Genomic DNA, 20,157 nt, shown 5'->3' with positions numbered 1-20,157 from the left:
GTATTGAGCCGAGGGGTCAACATAATCTTATGTTTTTAAATGATCATTTGGGCTATTCACTTGAAAATAAGCTAGAAGAAGACTCAGGCAGAAGCAAGGCACTGCTGTCTTTCAGTAGGTTGTTGCAATAATTCAAGCAGAAGAAGACAGTATCTCAGAATAAGGTAGATATGGTAGAAATGGTGAGAAATTACCAACTTTAGGTATATTTTGAAGAGGAGCTTACAAGATTTCTTGATAATTTGAATTTAGGGTGAAGATGAAGACCAGAATTAAGGATGACTTTGGCCTAAACAATGAAACAATGTCACCATCAACAGACAGACTGGAAAAGGCTGACGATACATTTATTTTAGAATTGAAGATTAGGAATTCAATTCTAGAGATGCAGTGTTTGAAATCTCACTGGAAATGTGGAGGGAGATAGTCAGGAGGCAGGGCTAAATGTGGCTCAGGAATCTAAAAAACAGTGTTTGTGACAATAAACTGATTCTGTATTCAGACACTCGGTACTTTATTCAGCAGATTATGGCAAAAATTACAGTAGGCAAAATACTTCTCTTATACATTAATGAATTTAGGGATATTTCCAATCCCTATTAATAATCCATATCCACCTTTATAGCAATGAAAGCAGAATTATCTTTCAAAACTATAGAATTCAAGGGCTTTCTAGATGTATAATGGGGAAGTGATTTTCAAATTTTGCTTCTTTTGTTTGTGTTGATTGGGCTTTCTTTGGAAGGAGTGAAGAACATCCATCTCTGGAGCTGTTTCAGTGCCTGGAAACAGAGTAGGGTGGGGCTTCCTTACTCAGATTCATTCTTTAAATACCCAGTGAAACCCTGTTTTATTCATAAACAAGCTTGACTTGACAAAAGGTTGAGTCTAAATTTCCACAGAAGATTGTATGTTGCCTTTAATGTAACAAATGTTATGAAGTTAGGGGAACTGAACTCCATGTTTTTAAGGAGCTATATGAGGAAATTCATAATTTGCTGTTACATTCAAAGAAGGGCATATCAACATATTTATTTCAATTGAAAAAATAAAGATAGACATGGTGATATCAGATAAGTTGATTTTGGCTGATTGAGTTGACCAGTAAGAACTGACTTTGTCAATCGGGTTATACAGGCAGACTTTCCCAAAAATGGAATTAACTACTAAATCTATGGCTCTAAGTTATATACTTCACGTACATGGTAACATTTTTAAATTTTTTCTGAAAAACATCATATAGACCAAATATACGTTGAAGCTAACAAAATTTGGATTTTTCCAACACTGAATTTATTATAGTAAAGAGAGTGTCTCTGTGTAAAAATATTAACTGGTGCCATCAACTTCCATTCAGTGAAACTTAGTAATGCCTCCTTGGCATTATTCTCAGAAATTATAATGTAAATATCTTAGGGTTGGTGAAGACCTGGAACTTACCATATTTATAAGCATATAAGCTCATCTGTGACTGTTTTTGTGAAGTTGAACTCCAGAGCCAGAGATTATAATCTTTATTACTGTCAGCACAAGAAGCACAGCAGGATTTTGGTTTGTATCAACTTCCCAAACAATACAGAAAGAATTAAATGGGTGCTGTACACACTGTGGGTTTGATCATGCTGAGTTTGGTGGGGGTCACTACTTTTACACAAGCAAAAGCTACTCTGGTCTTTGTCTGCTCCAATAAATGGCCATGGTGAAAAGAGCTGAGGGCCTTGCTTTCATGGTGTGCACTGCAAGCACATTCAGGGATATTCAGGGCCCAGAGCCCCTCCCAACAAGACACTAGCACTCTGGGGAACAAGTTCATCTGTTAGTGGTGCCATTTTCTAACTTTAAAAAAATTTAAAAGTCCCTCAGCAAGTTGTAAATGATGGATCATTAATAATAATTTTGATGATATACTACTATGTGTTTTTTGTCAAAAGCTCCCATGTAGTTCAAAGAATTTTGTGAAACTGCCACGATAAAACACCTTTCATTCCCTTCTTATTTATTTGTGAGAAAAGTGCTCTTAGTACTCATCTATAAATGGAAGGAAAGTTAAATTTACACTGAACTTCACTCTTACCTTTAGTAAGATCTGTTCCTATATTTATGAATACCCAGAAAAACAAAATGCCTTTTCAACTTCATAAAACATAAATTTCCAGATTTTTTATTTTTTGTAATTATTTTTGGCAATATTTTATGCTATTTTTAGTAACCATACAAAAGTAATAATTATAATGATAATTTAATCCACAAGAACTTTTAAAATTTAGCTCTAGACTGGCAAGAAAATAAAACTATTTTTGTTTTTTAATTAGAAAGTCTTATTCTGAAGTTAATTCCAATATTTGTGTGTACTTTGTCATTGAGAAGTCTGACAGGACGATACACGAAACACTTGCACACATAATATCCTACATTAAGATAAAATAAAGCAAGGAAACACAGATTCCAGAAAAAAATCAAATGTTGCCAACTCACAACCTCTTAGTCTTCTTGCTTGCTTCAGTCATTCGTCAACAAAAGATGGTGGGTGTCAAATTACTCTAGACTGGGCTTCATTGGGTACACTTTGAAGATGATATAACATTTGAACTACAAATGTCCATATTTCCAATACAGAAAGTAAAACCTTTGAGCAACTATAATTTTAAAATCCAGACACACATTTTAAAAGGTATTAGATATCATTTTTTAATTCAATGGTATACAAATAAGAGATAGCCTATCTATTTGAAATAATAATCTGAATACAGAAAGCTGCAGCAAAATATAAAGATAAAGAAAACAAACCCCACTCTGGAGTTTAGTGTGTATATGAAGCACACAGCAGTTTTGTTTGATTTAATGAGAAAAAATATCTGAAAGTATCAAGTTGTCTCAGAGTAGGAGCCAAAAAACTTAATTTCTATTAAGCTTAACTAAAATCCTTTCACTACATTAAAATCATATGTTCTTTTGTCATATGGTGAAGGGAGATCACATGACTAATAATCAACTTTCCTTTGCTATCTCTTCATAAGTTAAAGAGAGTTTAATGATTTTTCCAGTTCTTTTAAATGCTTAAAGAGCCCTCAAATATTAGTTTTTTGAAAAAGGAGAAGAAATAAGAAAGAGAATGAAAAGGAAGAGGAAATGAGGAAAAGAACATGGAATAAAGATTTTTTTTCCTTCCAAAGCCAATCAACTGGGGTAACTTTTGTGCTAAGCACATATCTAACCAAATGAATTTTCCATTGTTTACACCTGTTTCTCAAATTGCTTCAACTGTTACTAAGCAACAACTAATCATCTTATATAATCTCAGTCATGAAAACAAACCTGGCTGGATAGAAGACTGTGTGTGAATCAGGAGCCAAAGGTTGGCTGAGTCTTGACCCTGGCTCTGGTGCTAATTCTAAGAGTGACCAGGGGAAAGCCCTCTCTATCTATCTATCTATCTATCTATCTATCTCCTTTAACTCTCAAAGATTCATTTTCTTACTGCAGAATAACAAGCCTGAACTAAATCTTCCCTTCCCTTTCCACTTATGGACAAAAATGCCTCAAACCCACAATCACCAAAGTTAACTCTACCCACTGCAGAATCCACCTTTATGAAATCCAAACTTGTCTCTTCCCTATAACACATTATGTGTTGTTTACACATCAAAAGGACGACCAGACAAAACAAAATAAGCTAATTTCTTTAATTCTAAAACAAAAAAAAAAATCTAATAGGAGAAGGACTTCCGTCACTAGCACTAGCACCTCTGAGTTGTAGAAGAAAACATTATAGTGAGAATCAATGATTTCTGGCAACCATACAATAGGTGGCAAGTCCTACCTTCTAGGTCTGAGGAAACTAAACTATCTTGGAAGGCAGCTATGCTCACCACTACACCACCAACGAGAAACTAAACCACCTTGGAAGTAAAAAAACAAGTTCATTGCTAACAACACCCTCATAGGTTTCTAGCTCCAGAGTAACTGACAATTGTCAACCATTTGGTTGGGAACAGAACAATCAACTAAGACACATGATATCTTACTTGACCTCTGTCCTATACAACCTCAGTCACAAAGCCATTATGTGCCTCCATATTACAGTTAAAATAAAAATTTTAAGGTCAAACTTAAAATTTCGAGCAAATTTTCAAATTTCTAATTCCTTAAGGGCAGAGATGGAGTCTTCACCCCCAAGTGGCACTGCCCTGTGTGTGCCCCCCACCTCATGGTTGATTTGTTTCTCCTGTATCAGGGGTGGGTCCTTTCTTGACAACTGGGGAACATATTTAGCTAAACAGCTGCCCACTGTTGTATAAAGACTGCAATATGCAGTACTAGCAGCATTTCAAATGATTTATTATTATCATCTATTATTATTATTACTATCATTTATTGGTATTATTATTATTATTACTGTCACCCTTGGGAAATTCAGTACCTGAGCCCACTACAGAGCACTTGAATGATTTTTTTATCATGAACAGTCTGTTTTCTACATTCCTCCACAGTCTTAGGTCCCTCCCCTTACACATACAGAGTGTTCTGCTTACTACTGAAGGGCCCTAAGAATAAGCCACCCTGAGTACTCTCTTCCCCCTCACCACATTCTCTCAGTGGTGGCCTTCAGAAAGAGAAGGCTCTTCTAAGTCCTCCTCACTGAACAGGATGTAATCCTCTTGCTATCCAGAGACTCTGGTCCTGAGACCAACGGAAAGTGTCACTGCTACCCTTCATGTGCTAAATGAAGTAACTCAGTGAGATAGTCTGGAACATTAGTGAGCAGTTGTGTTCACACTGGTTCCAATTTTATCTTTTTTTCCAGTTTCTAGAAATTTCCACAGGGAAGACCCCTCCTTGGGAAAATTTCAGGAGGAAATCCTCCTGCTGTTCACCTTCACACCTACTTCACTCATAAACTTGCATCATTAAAAACCAGCCTGGTTTAGACAAGACTTTAGGGAAAGCAAAGTAGCTCTTTTCTCACTTTTCAAAATGGCAGAGGCACTCAGGTAAAGGTGAAGATAGAATTTATTCAGGTCCTAATACCTTGTCTGATTTCATGACTTTTCAGTAACTAGCAATGGGGTTCCTTCATTGCTGTATATACGATTCTTCATCTTCTAAATTTGAATGCCAATATCTCCCTGACTTGTCCACCCCAAAAAGTCATTGAGGCTCATGTTTTAGCTCCAAAGTGTAAAGTGTAATCCTATACAGATAAGTAATTAAATTAATAAATTAATATCAGCTCCTTCTTGACTTCAAGTAAAGCTCTAAAGAACTGAAAGATTGATCCAACATTTAATAGATGCTATCCTTTGTTGGGTTTATGTTGTACTGCAGAATTTTAGCAAATCTTTTGACCCAGTTTTATTTTAACAAGTATTTACTGAGAGCCCTCTGCATGCTGGAAATAAAAGAAAGAAAATGAAAGAGAAAAAGAGGGGAGAGGAGGAAGGGAGGGAGGGAGGGAGGGAAGGCAAGGAAGGAAAGAAAAAGAAAGAAAGAGGAAAAAAAAGAAAGAAACTTGGCCTCTGGGTGTTTGTTTACAGTGTTATAAATGCTAGACTCATAAAAAGGGTCCAAAATTTTTGAAGCAGTAGAAAAACATGTCAAAGTATCTACAGACCCATAAAGGATTGCTTAATCCAGCCAAATTGAAATTTAAGCTTTTAAGTAAGGGAGGAAATGTGGTGTTGAGTAGAGTTTAGGGTAGACTGTGTGAGGGAGAAAGAATGCTGGAAAATCAGGAAGAGAGTGGACTAACAGTTTCTGTATTTGTATATGCAAATTTTAATAATAAACTTCAGAAAAAATTGAGAAAAATAAATTTAATACTTTAGAGACTGGAGATAAGTGTCTGTTTCTGACTATTCAGTAATAACAAATTTCAGACCATGTTATTCAGATGTTACTATAATTATCAAAAAATCCAAATTCATATTCATTGAATTTGTAGAAACTACATCAACATTATAGCCTTACTTTTTAAATGAAGATGGTATAAATGTATGGCCTCAAGGAACTCTCAGAATATTGGGATCTCCTACCACTGCATATTTTCTCAAAATGACGGATTGTGCCCACAGCCTTCCCAAGACTGAACCTTTCACCAAGCATTGGATCTAGTCACAAGTTGATCAGTATTTCCTATACAGATCGCATATTCCTGCCTCAGTGTATTTTCCCAGGCTGCTCCCTATCTGAGAAGGTCCTTCCCACATACATAAGCCTTCCTTGTCCTTCAGGACCCAGCTAAAACTGTCCAACCTCCTCCATGAAGCTGTCGTTGCCTGAGCCACCACTCAGCAACCTCTCTTTCTGAATGTGAATATTCTTATTCTCTGTACTATATAGTTTTACACTGCTATACTCTGTTTTACATGAATATTCCCCCAGATTCAAGTTCCACTCCTGAAGAGCCTGTAAGCTTCTCAAGGGCAGGAAACACAGGCGCTTCTTTCTCCTTCTAGTGCTTAACACGGTGCTCTGTGACTTGGCAGGCATTTACTAATTACATGTTATGGGGCATTAAAGTCAAATCCTAAATCACTCATGTTTTCTAACTCTGCCACACCCACGTTCCCATTTGAAGAGCAGCCGAAATAAGTTACACTCAAGCTAAATGAACTGTATTTTTAGTGGCCTAGCATTGATGCAACCAATAAGAAATCCAATATCAAAGATGGTACTCATTCATTTCAAAAAATTAATAATCTAACTTTTTAAAAGAACATACCCACGGTTTAAGTATATTCCATAAATAGAAACTTTAATATGGATCTGCCTATCTGAAAAAGGATTTAGCAAAGGACGTTTCTCTTTGCAATGGAACAGCTGAAGAGGTGTAATTTAACAGCTTTCAGAAGCCAGTCACCGGGGTGATTGAGGTGGACAGAAGGCATGGACATGACCAAGGCGCTTAAAAGACATAGACAGGTGGGAGAGTGTGCTGGGGGTGGGCAGCGGGCTGGAGAGTACAAAAAGGAGGAGGCTAGCCTTTAGGAAACAGACAGAGGAGACAGGGATTAAGATTGGCTGGAGAGGAGAGGAGATCGGAACGCTGGTCACATCTACGCAGCAAACAAGTAGAGGGAAAGCTAGAAAAAAATGACAGAAGGGAAGAATAAAGACAAATGGGCGATCGAAACACAGATGGGAAAATATAGACAATATGCATAAAGAAGTTTTCCCGGAGTGACTAAGAGGATAGGGATAAAAGAGGTAGGAGGAAAAGGCGAAGGAGGAAAAGAGAAATGAGTAAGGAGACAAAGCAAGTAATCAGTGCACAGGTGCAGATCTAAATGCTTAGAAAATCACCAGGCTGTTCGGCTGAGCCTGAAGAGCCACGGCCATACCCAAGAGGGGACCATCAGAAAGACAGAAACAGGCAATTTAAGCAGCTAGCTACTGGGGTAGAAAAAAAAATGAAAAGAAAAAAATAGAAGATGGAAAAGGTGAGAAGCAGGAGAGGAAAAGCCCAAAGGAGACACTGGCCCAGAAACCTTTTTAACTTTCTGTAAAAATCTTTAAGGCCCCAAACTAGGCCAAGATTCTGACTGACATTTCTGAGCTTGCCAGCTGCTGTTTCCTTGGGAGGATTCTGACAGGAAGGCATAGAAATGCAAGCCAACACCGCCAGCCCTGGAAATAAATAAATAACACTCTACTAAACATGTCAATGGGGACAGGAGCCTGCGGGAAGAAAGCCCACAAAGGAGGAGGAACCTGCCTGCGACTCTCCCCAGGTATGTGCTGAGCTTGCTCAGAATGCTGCTTTCTCCTCTAATGGTCATTCCTGCCTTGCCCACCTGTCTCTCTTCTTTTGAGAATTTTTGGGAAGCCCTGCGGGGGATCCGCTTCTATCATCTAAAGCCAGCACGGCGTTCTATAGAAGCAGGTGAAGCTACAAGTTCTGTGTCGCAAACAGGCAGGAGAGGATGACAAGAATTCAGGGCGAGTGTGCCGAGTAGTGAGGAGAAAGGAAAGACAGAAACAGCCCTTGCTAGCTAATATTGAGGGTGGACCTGCTTCTGTGTGCTGAGGCTTGAAACGGAGGCAGAGAGGGCCAGGGGGTGGGCCTGAAAGACCCAGGAACAATGAAAGGAGAGATTCCCCATGCTCACTCATTACCTAAAACAGAGCTGCCAGTGTTAGGTGGTATCCAACCTGAAATGGGTGAGAACTTGGCACCATGTCACCTTGAACTTGCAATTTGCCTTTCAAGTAGCTCAGTAAAATATTTTAAACGTATATGAAATTCGTTTCCAAGAAACGCAAAAGAATTTATTTTTAGTATGTCGTTTATCTCAAACATTCAATTGGTAAATGAGGCTGGGTTTTAGATGACCGCATAGGTGTCCCCACTAAGACAATGTGAGCTATTACACTTTTTTGGAAAAACTAAGAAACTAAGTCCCTGAGCCATGAGTTTCTTTGGGAAAGTGGGGGGCGGGGGGACTCAAGATTCTGACTTGTTTCTTAGACATTAAGCCATTCTTAATCCTCACTGAGCTTAATAGGAGCCCTTAAAAAAAAAGAAGAAGAAGAAAGCTATTTTGGAGCTAATAAGCTTTGTTGTTCTGCATTATTACAGTGAAGTGTATTGTCATTATGATCCCTCTGCACATATTACATGAGGTCATGAGTCAGTGGGCCCTCAGCTGGCCTCTCTTCTCACTGAATGGAGTCACCTCGTTTTGTATTGGTAAATATTGGAACCAAAGAAATCGTTCCAAGGAGCATACAATTGTGCAAGCCCAAAACCCTGGGAAACTTCCTGAATAGGGCTTCCCTGTCTTTGGAGTGTTGACTGACCACCTGTCAGCCCCCTCGATGGGGAAAGTACTGACAATCATGCCTATGAGAAGGGTTCACCCCTGGCTTCTGTTGGCTTTGACTTCTCTTTGTCACCTCTTCATTTTAATATGGCTGAGAATGGGAGGGTCGTTTCCTTGCCCTCGGCTTGAACAGCATCAGGATCACTGATAGGGCAATGGTTCTCAGTGTGGTCCCCAGGCGACCTGCATGAGCATTACCTGGAAACATGTTCAAATTCTACCCCAGACTTCCTGCATCAGGAGAGCTGGTGGGAGAACCTGGCAGTTTACATTTTAGGAAGCTATCCATGTGATTTCTAGGTTAGAAAGTTAAGAGGACCTAGCAGTTTGCATTTTAGGAAGCTATCCAGGTGATTCCTAGATTAGAAAGTTAAGATTTTTTTTAAATAAAAAAGTGCTGTTTCCTGAACCCACATTGTTCAGATCTCCTAACAATTGTGATACCTATGGGGTAGATCTAAAAAAAAAAAAAAAAAAAAAAAAAAAAAAAAACTTCAGCAAAATGCAAGTTCTGTAACATATAAAAAAAAAAAACTTCAGCAAACTGCAAGTTATCTGTAACATAGGAATAGTTCTAATATAAGTTACTTGTCACAGTGCTTGGAATGGTACTTGCACATAGCAAGTACTCAACAAAGGCAGTGGGAGTTTCGTCTGCTCCACCCTTGCTATACCAAAGGCCTTTCCCAGGGGCTGAGAAATCAAAGCTGAAGCTGTGCAGATGCCAGTCCTCTAAAAGGGGAGAGAGCCGTGCATTCAGGTACACAGGAATTAGACTGCAAGGTAGATGTGACATGCTGTACAACCAGCTACAAACAACAGGCATGAAAAACAGAAAACCTGGACAAGAAAGTGTTGTGTGAACTGATCCTTAAAGAAAGCATCATTTTAACTCTGAAGATGAGAAAAGGGAAAAGAATATTCCAGGTGAAAGCTGAGCACTGGGAACACTGGAGGAAAAAAAAAAAAGATGTTAGTGATCAGAATGAGTTTTCTGTTACTAATGTTTATCTTTTGTCTGGGTCTAACCATTTATCATCGTGTTTACAGAAATTCTTCCTTTAATCCAAGCTAAATAATTTTCCTTACACTGTTGTGAAGTGAGTTTTCTCCAGTATTAATGATTTCATTACTTGAGAAACCCTACCTTTCTTATTTATTACACAGTCAATTATTTTCCAAGTCCTCTTACTACCTGCAACACAGTAATATGGGAGTGGTTGCAAAATTACCAATTCCTGGACCCTCCTCCTTGGTCATTTATTACAGTATGTTTAAAAGCAAGTTAGAAAATCTGCACACACTCTTGTGATTCTGATGTCACTCCGATTTGAAAGCAACTCCCTCCTTTACAGCTGTTCTTTCCCAAAATCTATTGAGCATAGAATTCACCCAGAAGTGGAAGTGCCTGTCATCAAGGTGACTCCTAGCCAGCCCCGTGGAGATTCTGATTGCAGGCTCTAGAGTGGAGGGTAAGGGACAGAATTCTTATTAAGTCCTTCAGTGGTACTGAGACAGGCAAGGTGGGAAATATAACATATTAGAATGAATGTGTGCTTTGGGTTAGAAAGAACATCAAATCATAAGTCTTCTATTCACTAGCTATAGGATTTTCACTTTAACCACTTTCTGCCTCCAAAGTCATTAACCTCCTTGAGACAGTTTCATCCTGCCTGTAAAATACACTTCACAGAATTGTCATAAGGATAAATACTCCAAGTAAATGGCTTTGTGTAATGGTGGCTTCCTCTTCTCCTCTTGCTCCATACCCCCTGAAGTCCTGGCTCTAAGTCTCTTTGATAAGAATCAGAGCAGCACAACAGAGGTTATGAGATGTCACCAATACTCACCTTCTCCGAGGTGATTCCTTCAGGAAGAGAAATTCAGTTCTTGGGCTGGCAGTGCTCCTATTGCCCTGGGAAGTTAAAATGGGACCCATGCTTGTGACTGAATCAACATTCAGAACTAGTCAGTCCTTTAAAAATAGCAAGACATTCTGGCTGAACCCCAGGAAAAATAAAGTCCTATCTTGACATGCAATCCCGTGCTTGCCTTGGTGGTGGTGGAGTGGCTACTTTATTTCCTACTCCTCAGCTAGATGATGGTAAATCCAAAATAATTTGAATGTGACTTACTCAATTTAAGAATAGTTTCTGTTTCACTGACAGCCACCAAGAACACCAGGGGTAGATACTGGTGCCTAAGGCCAGGAGCCATTGGATTTGGGGTGTGTTTGGACACTGGCTGTGTCTCTGCAGGCTTCTCCTGGTGCAAACACTATCAGGAAACCCACCCCCTAAACATATGCCACTCTAAATACATTTTAACACACTATTATAGGTTGTTTAAAGCTTGCAAGTTTGGCTGGGCTAAGAAATAGGGAGAGTGAAGCTATCTACACTGGAAGATAAGCCAGTGAGCTAGAGGTGATTTTTCTGCTGACAGCGCTGCTTTCCCCTCCTCACCATGAGAAGGCCTGCAAGCTCATCAGAGCTTTTGTCATGGAGCAAATGCCTTGCAGTTGATACGGGACAGCCTAGGCCCCTCACCATGTGTACCTTTTCATGAAGGTCCTGAAAACAGAACTGAGGCCCTGGAACTCAGCATCTATAATATCTTATTAGATATCTTGTTAGATTATATTGATGAATCTGCTTCCTTAACAAAGTCTTTTCAAACATATGAAGATACTTTTCATGGTTTAAAAAAAAAGACTAAAATTACAGAAAGAATATATTTTGATAATATTTAAGCTTTCCCAAATACCTTTGAATCACCACTTAACTAAAAACAATTACTATATTCATAAAACCTTTAAAGTAATTCAAGTACTGTATAGGAACTTGTTTGCAGTGGGCTGATTCAGCTTCTGCATCAATACTAATGCATTAAATTAGAAAATAAAAGGGTACCCTTTATTAGACTTCTAATACTAGGTTCACAGCACATTGCATAAGTCTATCTCATCCAAGTCTCCTGTTTTGTGCACATTATTATTCTCACTTTGTAGATAAAGAAACTGAGCCCTAACGAGGATAAGTAGCTGGCTCAGGGTCACAGATGCCCAAGCCATGCTTTTCCTCCGTGTACCTCTCTGCAGCCAATAACCTTGAAGATTATCACATTGTGTTAGTCTATAATTCCAACTTCCTGTCTCACCCTGCCCTTGATTTTTCTCAGATCCAAGAGGCTTTCTAAGCGCCAGAAATAGGAATTCACCATCCCCATGTCTCTGCAATATGTAATGTCTTGGTCATTTATGTTCAAATACACAAATGTTCTGCTCAGCTAAGAAAATAAACCATGATCGCTACTCATGCTTTTTATGCTACTTTTACTGTTACTCAAGTCCTGAATACCTCTAAATGCTGTTTAATACTCAGGAACAAGGGAAAGGGCAACTTAGTAATTTAAGGCTTTTGAGCAATTGTCAAATTATGGGGCAAGGTGAGTGGAAGGAAATAAATCTTTCCAATAGCGTGTTGCATGACATTTTTATAACTCTTCTGGGCTGTTCTCTTAAGAAACTCAAGACCTTTATATGTGTTATCTCATTAATCTTCATCCCACCCTTTGGAGGGCAGACGGGTTACACAACTGCTATTTTCAGATAAGTGGGCTGGGATCCGGAGGGACGAGGAGAAAGGTGATGATTTTACCAACATCACACAGCACACAAGTGACCAGGTAACTTGCCACATGTCATGATATTTTATACTAAACCTACCTACTAAAGTCAAAAGATTCAGAGAGATCGCAAACTAAATAAATAATGTAGAAAAACCTATACCCAACTGCCCCTCATCCATGCCCTCCGCCCTAAGCAGAACAGAGAAACGGGTCTTTATGTTTCCCATCCTAGAATTCTTCCTCCCACTTTTGCGATGTCTGAGGTATGTTGATTAGTTTCTCACCCCACTACCTGTGGGCCTTTTACTCCATTTTCAAATCTTAAATCTGTCTTAAGGGAAAGAGAGACAAGGGTTTAGATAAGTCTTTGATAATAGATATTCACATTTCAAACTTTCGCTTTATTTTCAGAATTTTTTGTGTGTTCTAAATTGATAAGAATTTTATTTCTTGGGCTCATGAACTGTCAAGTAATTGATTATTAATAGTATTTAAAATTTGTTTTGTTTTTGTGGCATTGGGGATTGAACACTGGACCTTCAGATTGAGCTACAGCCTCAGCCTTTTTGTTTAAGGACAGGGTCAAAATAAGTCACCAACTTGCCCAGACTGGGCTTGAACTCATGAACCTCCTCCTGCCTCAGCCTCCCAGAGTGCTGGGATTACTAGTGTGTATTACTATGCCTAGCAGGGTATTAATACTTTAATGTTTTTCCCTGGAGACTTTCAAGTGAACTTTCAAGTAACTTTGTGATCATATAAGAGTGGGCTTAACGCATACAAAACAATTCACACAGAAATGTTGGGGACAGTACCATGGGGTGGTTAGCACTCCCTTGGCTATCTCAGATAATTTCTCCGGCAATCTTCACTTCTGTTCTTGTATAAATTCTCCACCTTCTGGGCTTCAACCTGGCTTGTGAATAGTAAAGTCTCTTAAGGCTGGCTCTTTGCAGTTCTCTGGATATAAAGCTCAGTGGTCTTCTCATCTAAGCAGATCCTCACTGCTAACCACCCACAAGCCACACACTTTGGAAGATTTGAGCTGACACGTATACTAGTCACAACGAACATCGACTCTGCTCTGAAGCTCTCTGGGTCTTTGGAAAATACAGGACCATTTCATTTTCACAAAAACACAACTGCATTTCCTCCTCTGGCCTGAGACTCTCCCTCCCTATCAGCTGTGACACTGTTTTTCATAGACCACTGTTCCCAAATTTGAAGGAGGTAGAGCAGCCCCCAAGTCTTGCTCATAAGATGCTTGTGCTTGACTCTGGGAAGAAACTGTTTTCAGAGCAAAACCTCATATAGACATTGGTTTGGATTAAATGAGTTACTGGACCATTTCCAAATCAGAAAGATTTTGGCCAGAGCACCAAGGATATTCCCCTGTTTTCCTAAGGAAAAATACAATTTTAAGCCATCACTACAACCAGTACCCCAAGTACAAAGCCGCAGAATGCTGCACTACAGGGAGTGTTAAGCCTATTGTGTTTTCCTTCCTTCCCCTTCTCCCTCTCTCCCTCCCTCCTACTTTCCTTCCTTCTTTCTCAACACCTCTTACCTTCCAAACCTCTCTCCATATGTTGACTCAGGAATGTCCCTCCAATCTGATTAGTTTTTGAAGGAATTGTTTTCACCTGTATGTAAATTCTACGACTCTCATCTTCCTCATCTGTAAAACCAGATAAAACAGCTACTACTTCATAGAGTAGTGAAGATTCAAGGAGCCTACATAGACAGAACCCTGGAAATCTTGCCACAGAAAATGTGCTGGAAAAGTTGCGGTTGAGATCTCATTAGCCACTCACACTAACACTGAGCCTCAAACCTTCTTTGGGGCCAAATTCTTCTCTTAACATACTTCTCCCTGTTTTCTGGCAGAGAATCAGTGCCATGAAGCCCAAATCCCCACCTCCCCTTAGCAGGGTGGCCGGTCCAGACCCTGAAGGTCTCACAGCTGTCAGTATCCCCCTTGTCCTTCAACTCTGGCCTCACAGATTGCGGGGCAGGTGATGAATGGGCTGGGGGAGCAGAAACCAAACAAAAAATCATCCTCACAATGAGCAATTGTGCTTGGAATGCTGAGTGGCAGCTGCAGCAACCCAGCTCATAGCAGCGTGAAGTAGGAAGTGCAGTGGGGCTGGGCACACCCTCAACAGGAGTCGCTCTCTGTGCACACACAGAAATGGGTCTCTGCTGGGAGTCTCTCTTCTGTTTAATTTTCCCTTTGCTGATTCCAAGCATGAAAATAAGAATCCCTTTGAAATGCACAGTGCAACACCAGTGACTTCCTTAGTGGTAATGACAAAGGATTTGCTAAATGGTAACTGCACCAAAATAATTCCATAAAACTTGTCGTCATTTATTTCTGAACAAACAGTAGGGAAGGACATTCTGTCCCTGTAAGCACCGCCATCTCTCAGAGCAGATTTAGTACATAATAGTTTGAGGTTGGGGGGATTTTGGTCCCAGGGGTCCCCCCTCCACGTGTCCCCCCCAGGCAAGGAGGAAAGGTGAGTGGCCCCCTTCTGAGGAGCTGGGCTGCTTCTGGATGACACTGCTTCCCAAGACCACATGCTTCTTTATATCCCCATAGGGATTACTTTGCTATGGAATGTAAGGAAGTGTGTGGCTTTGGCAAGTGCCTCTTCATGGCCCCAAGGCCCCTCCCAGATCACAGGTTTGCTGACTTCCTCCTCACCAGCCATCACTGACTTCCTCACCAACAAATCAGGTCCTCCTGGCCCCAGGGGGCTCCTAAGCCCACACCTCCTTCTCCCCTCTCATCCAGAGCTTCAAGCCACTGGATGGTGCCCACAAGGCCTGTCTAAGGCCACCTTCCAGGCCTTCTCCTCACACCAGCTAGGGGAAGAGGACACCCTTACCGAAGGTTTCCCTGCACCCTCCTCGCTTCTTCCTCTGTTCACACTGCTCCTAAAAGCAGGCTGCTTCTGCTAACCAAGCCAAATCATAGTTCCTTACTGACCAACTGTATTATGGGTCTGCTGCGCTACATGCCTCCTAGAGCTTTTCACAGTAGATGAAGGGCAGACATCCTGAGGCTCAGGAAACCACATCAGCAGTGAGCAGCTCACCTCAGGTCCTGTGTCCTGACCCTGCTCTGCTATTCTTTCTACTTGCCACAGCCCTATCAGAGTGCCACTTTCAGGCAAGGATACTGGAGGAAAAGGTTGAGATGGTAAAATAGGAATTCAGTTCCAGCACTTTACAAGACTGAGACAGGAGAATCACAGTTTGAGGCCCAGCCTGGGCAATTTGGTGACTTAGTGAGACCCTGTATCAAAAGAAAGAGTGAAACGATTAGCAATGTAGCTCAGTGTGAAGGCCCTGGGTTCAATCCCCCGTAACACAAGAAAAAGAAAAAAGAAAGGAAAGCAATTCTCTCATCTAATGGCCAGGTTCATTTCTTCTCTTGTCCCTGACCCCTGTATTCTCAACTCTGACTCTCAGGGGTCTGAGCGCAAACCCAGAGGGAGTTGAACTCTCAGAGGGCAATGCTGAGCTGAGGACGCCCCACGTGGCCTGAAGTTGTGCCTCACCCACTACAGAGCTTCTGAGGAGGGGAGAAGGATGAGGGCTGTGCCTCCCTCACTGAGCCCCAACCCCAGAATGGCTTCATGTCCCCTGGAGGCCTTGCTTCCTTATTTTTAGGGTGAGTATGTGTGAGGTAAGAGTGGGACATCGCTGAATTTATACCAAATTCATAAGCAGAAGCACAAAAGAAACACCACCAGGCTGGTATGCGTGGCAGGGAGATGTGAAATGCAGCACAGGGCAAGCACAGGGGAGAAGACAAGGTGGGAGGAGAAAGTACATGCCTATCTGCTGGGTGGAAGGCAGGGACTGGGATGCCATCCCCTGAGAAGTAGTGTGCAGAGCACACGGAACGGAGGATCCCCATGTTGTAGCTACACCGCAGACATCACTCACTGTCCTCTTTCAGAAGCCAGGCGGCTGTAACTGCACCCAAGGACATGCCAAGGACATACTCTGAGTGGAAGAGGTGTAGAAAGACACAGGGAATTACTACAGTTGGGGCAGCCACAGGACCAAACACAGAAGTGTACGGCTTTAAGTCAATCAGGGGTAAATTTTCTCCTTGGCAGGGGGCATTTGGAAAACCCTGAATACTTTCTTGGTCATCACACTTGAGAGCTTCCTGGCAGCACCTAGGGATGCTGTTAACATCCTGCAGTGCACAGGGCAGCCCCCCCACATGCAAACAGCAAAAATTTATCCAGCTGCCAAAGGTTCCTTTGCTAAGGTTGAAAAAGCCCTGCCTTTGACAGTGATGCTTTCAATAAGCAAGATGTCTGACACTGGCCTATCATGGTACCCTATATTTCCCAAAGAAATTATTTCCCCTTATGCTACAGACCTTGATCTTCATGTTTTGTAGAATAAGAGAATGCCTCAAGATTGGGCTTCTCTCCAACGACAACCCTTCCCCTTTCCTAAAACATAACTACTCTAAAAAGAGTTTTCCTTTTCCTACTCTGGATATTGGGTTCCTCTCAGAAACTGGGGTTGTGTTGCATGGGTGGGTCATAGCTGGGCGTGGAGCAGACCATGGAGAAAGGAGAGGAGAAATATTGTGGAAAAACAGCATCTAGAAAGAAAAATTTCCCTGAAGCAGGTGGTCCATCTGACTTGTGAGCTGGACGTGAGTTATCCAGTCCTGATTTCAGAATGTACAGCTGCCCTCTGCCCTCACAGGTGCCTATTGCCATGCTCCCCCAGGAGAAGCTGGAGGACAGGGTCAAGGAGATGACCATAGGATGAACTGGCTGGCAGTGCCCCAAGACACATATGTCATTGAGGGAAGGAGGATGGAACAGGTAAGAGGCTGACTGCAGAACCAGAAGGATGCGTACAACAGAGGAAGTTACTCAGAATCCCCACCCTGCTCACAGCCTCCTAAAATCTTGGCATATTTTGTAGAACTCCTGCTTTCTTACCATCACAGTGTGCTTTTACCCAGCTGCCATTTCAGCAGTGTTTTCTTGAGTGCCTTAATGTTCAGGTTATCTTATTTATTCTGGACAGACAGAACTCCCAAACTGGAGTCCAACTGGAAGAATCTGCTTGGCTGGTTAAGTCAATACTAGCTTCTCTGACCAGTGTTCTGAACAACATCAGGGATGAAAAAAAATACCTGCAGCTGAGGGAAGGGAAATGTCCCCAGGACAGGCTGAAATTGAGAATGAAGCTCTTGGCCCCAAAAGCAGTCAGAATTAATTATCTTCAGGATTTTTCCACCATCTCTGTCAGTCTCCTCTGTACCCACTAGGGACCCAGTGCCCCATTCCTTCTTTGTCATTTAGCCTCAAAACAAGCAGGTAAGCTAGGTATTCTCTCTCTCACAGTATAGGACACAGAAATTGAAATTTACAGATGTTTGGTAACTTCCTGAATGTAAAAGAACCAGAAAAGTAAGAGATGTAAACTCAAACAAATGAGACTCCAAAGCCACACACTTTCCACTGGATAATGTTTCTCTTTATTGGGAAGAGGAAAGAAAAGGACAGGCAATGCCTATTCTCAAGGGAAAAGAGTAGTTTCCTAGGGCCTGGGATTTAGCTCAGTGGTTCTGCCACCTGCTAGCAAGCACAAGGTCCTGAGTTCATTGTCCAGTACAAATAAACAAAACAGAGTATTTTTCTAGAATCATTCAAACTATCCTGTCTGCCCACCTCTTCCCTTGCCTGCTGCCATTTATTATGAAGACCGCCAGGCCACCTTTCTGGGGAGTGTCTCCTTAAACCACTCCAGCTCCTTTCATCACCCTTCCCTAGAAATAGGAAGAAGCCCACAGTACACCTGCTACTACATGGACCTCAAACTTCACTGCTTCGGCACCACCTGAAAGGCAGGTCACAACATACGTTTCTTTCCCCACTCAAGTTGTGGGCTGGAAAAGCAACATTTTCTTTTCCTTTAGAAGGTCAGCCCACAAATTCATACACACTGTATTCATTAAAACCTAGAAGAATCAAAGATTTTTCTCATTCCCTTGAGAAACCATTTAGTCAGTTGCACCCATTTGTCAGAGCAAACAAACTTGATGACTATGGCTGGGGGAATGGACAAATCAATTGTAGTATATTCTCATAATAGGGAACTACAAAACAATGAAAATTTGTAAACATCAATATGCACAAATCCTACAGATATTATTTTAAATGAAAATATCAACTCATAGAATACTTATGATATATATGTACTTATGTACATATATATATTTTGTTTAGTAATATATGCATAAATGGTAAAAGCTATAAAGAAAAACATTTAAATTATAAGAAAAAAGAAGCAGTGTTGTGGTTATATCTGGGGAAGAATACAAAGAGATAAATGAGGAAACTATTCGGGAAGTCTCAACAATACAGCACAAAGCAGTAGAAGTTATTTTAAGGGAGATGGTTATTTGTGAGTATGGTTTATCATGTGTAATTCCTCCAACTTACTTTATTTATTAATTTTTTTTTGTGGTACCGGGGATAGAACTCGGGTCCTTGGGCTTGCAAGGCAGGCCACCGAACTGCTGAGCTAAATCCCCGGCCCTATTTCTTAATTTTTTTCAAGTAGAAATATGAAGGAGAAATTATATAGAATTATGGGTATGAAAAATGACAGAATTCCGTAATTCTCCTCTCCCATCTTCCAGAATAAATTTAACATCTTGGTGTATACTCATATGCATTAAACATACATATGTATTGTATATATTCTCTTATAAATGTGTCATACTTGAATTTAAAGACTTTAAAAATAAGATGTAAGATAGTCAACAACTGTACACTAAAATGTTAAATTTATTTTGGAAGATGGGAAGAGGAAGAATCATGGAATTCTATTATTTTCCATGTTCCATAACTCTATATCATTTTTATTCTTCATGATGTTTCTACTTGAAAAAGAATTAAAATGAAAAGAAATAAGTTGAAATCATGCCATGCAAAATACAAATTATGTAAGATTGTCACAAATTATATCTGATTACTGTGAGAGCACATCCCAGGCAAGCCTGGCTCCTGGGTTTGGGTACGCACTAACTCTGGTTCTCTCTGTGTTACAGGCCTGGACAAGTGACAATCGACTCTCCAAAGTATCTGCTCTCGAGACTGCATCACCTCACGAGGGAGCTGCCCCCTGCTCTGGCTGGTCAAACGGAACCAAGTCCGTCTTCCTGAGAGGTTTGGTCCCCTTCAACCAGCTACAGCAGGGCTGGCAATGCCCAGTCCTCAGAGAAACAGAAGAGATTCACCTGTGGCTGAAATTACCTGCTAAAACTTACCATGTAAAAACAACTTTCATTTGGTCATCATATCTGCATGCTCCCAAGGAAGGCAGGAAAGAGAAGCCCTAGGTTCAAAAAGGAGTAAGGTGCTCAACACACAGAGCTTTTGCACCCACAGCTAGAACCACTCAAGTGCACATGACACAAACAGTGAGTAATGGCTTTCACAGTGGGGTTTGTGCAGCCCTGGCCAGCCAGTGGAAGATACTGAAACATAGAAGGTAGGGCTGTCAGTGGCCTAGGTAAAGAAATTAGACTTTAACTATGGCACAATTCAGTGGAACTGCAAGTCAGAGCATGGCTAGTTCCATAGTCCACGAAGTACACCTAGGACATACTTGCCTCAGTTAACTTCATATAACCCTATGTTTCCTCATC

At 40.9% G+C, this 20,157-nt stretch overlaps 1 long non-coding RNA gene across 1 annotated transcript; it reads left to right on the top strand.

The window, feature by feature from the left end:
• The first annotated feature begins 6,987 nt into the window (after positions 1–6,987).
• On the top strand, positions 6,988–19,614 carry LOC117285987. Its single transcript, XR_004517098.1, has 4 exons — positions 6,988–7,730; positions 15,930–16,131; positions 17,196–17,317; positions 19,558–19,614. It is a non-coding gene; the product is annotated as an uncharacterized LOC117285987 (long non-coding RNA).
• Positions 19,615–20,157: the final 543 nt, after the last annotated feature.

This window comes from Fukomys damarensis, unplaced genomic scaffold (assembly GCF_012274545.1).
Source record: "Fukomys damarensis isolate Sample0158 unplaced genomic scaffold, DMR_v1.0_HiC HiC_scaffold_14, whole genome shotgun sequence".
NCBI lineage: Eukaryota > Metazoa > Chordata > Mammalia > Rodentia > Bathyergidae > Fukomys > Fukomys damarensis.
This window is presented reverse-complemented; position numbering and strand designations above follow the sequence as displayed.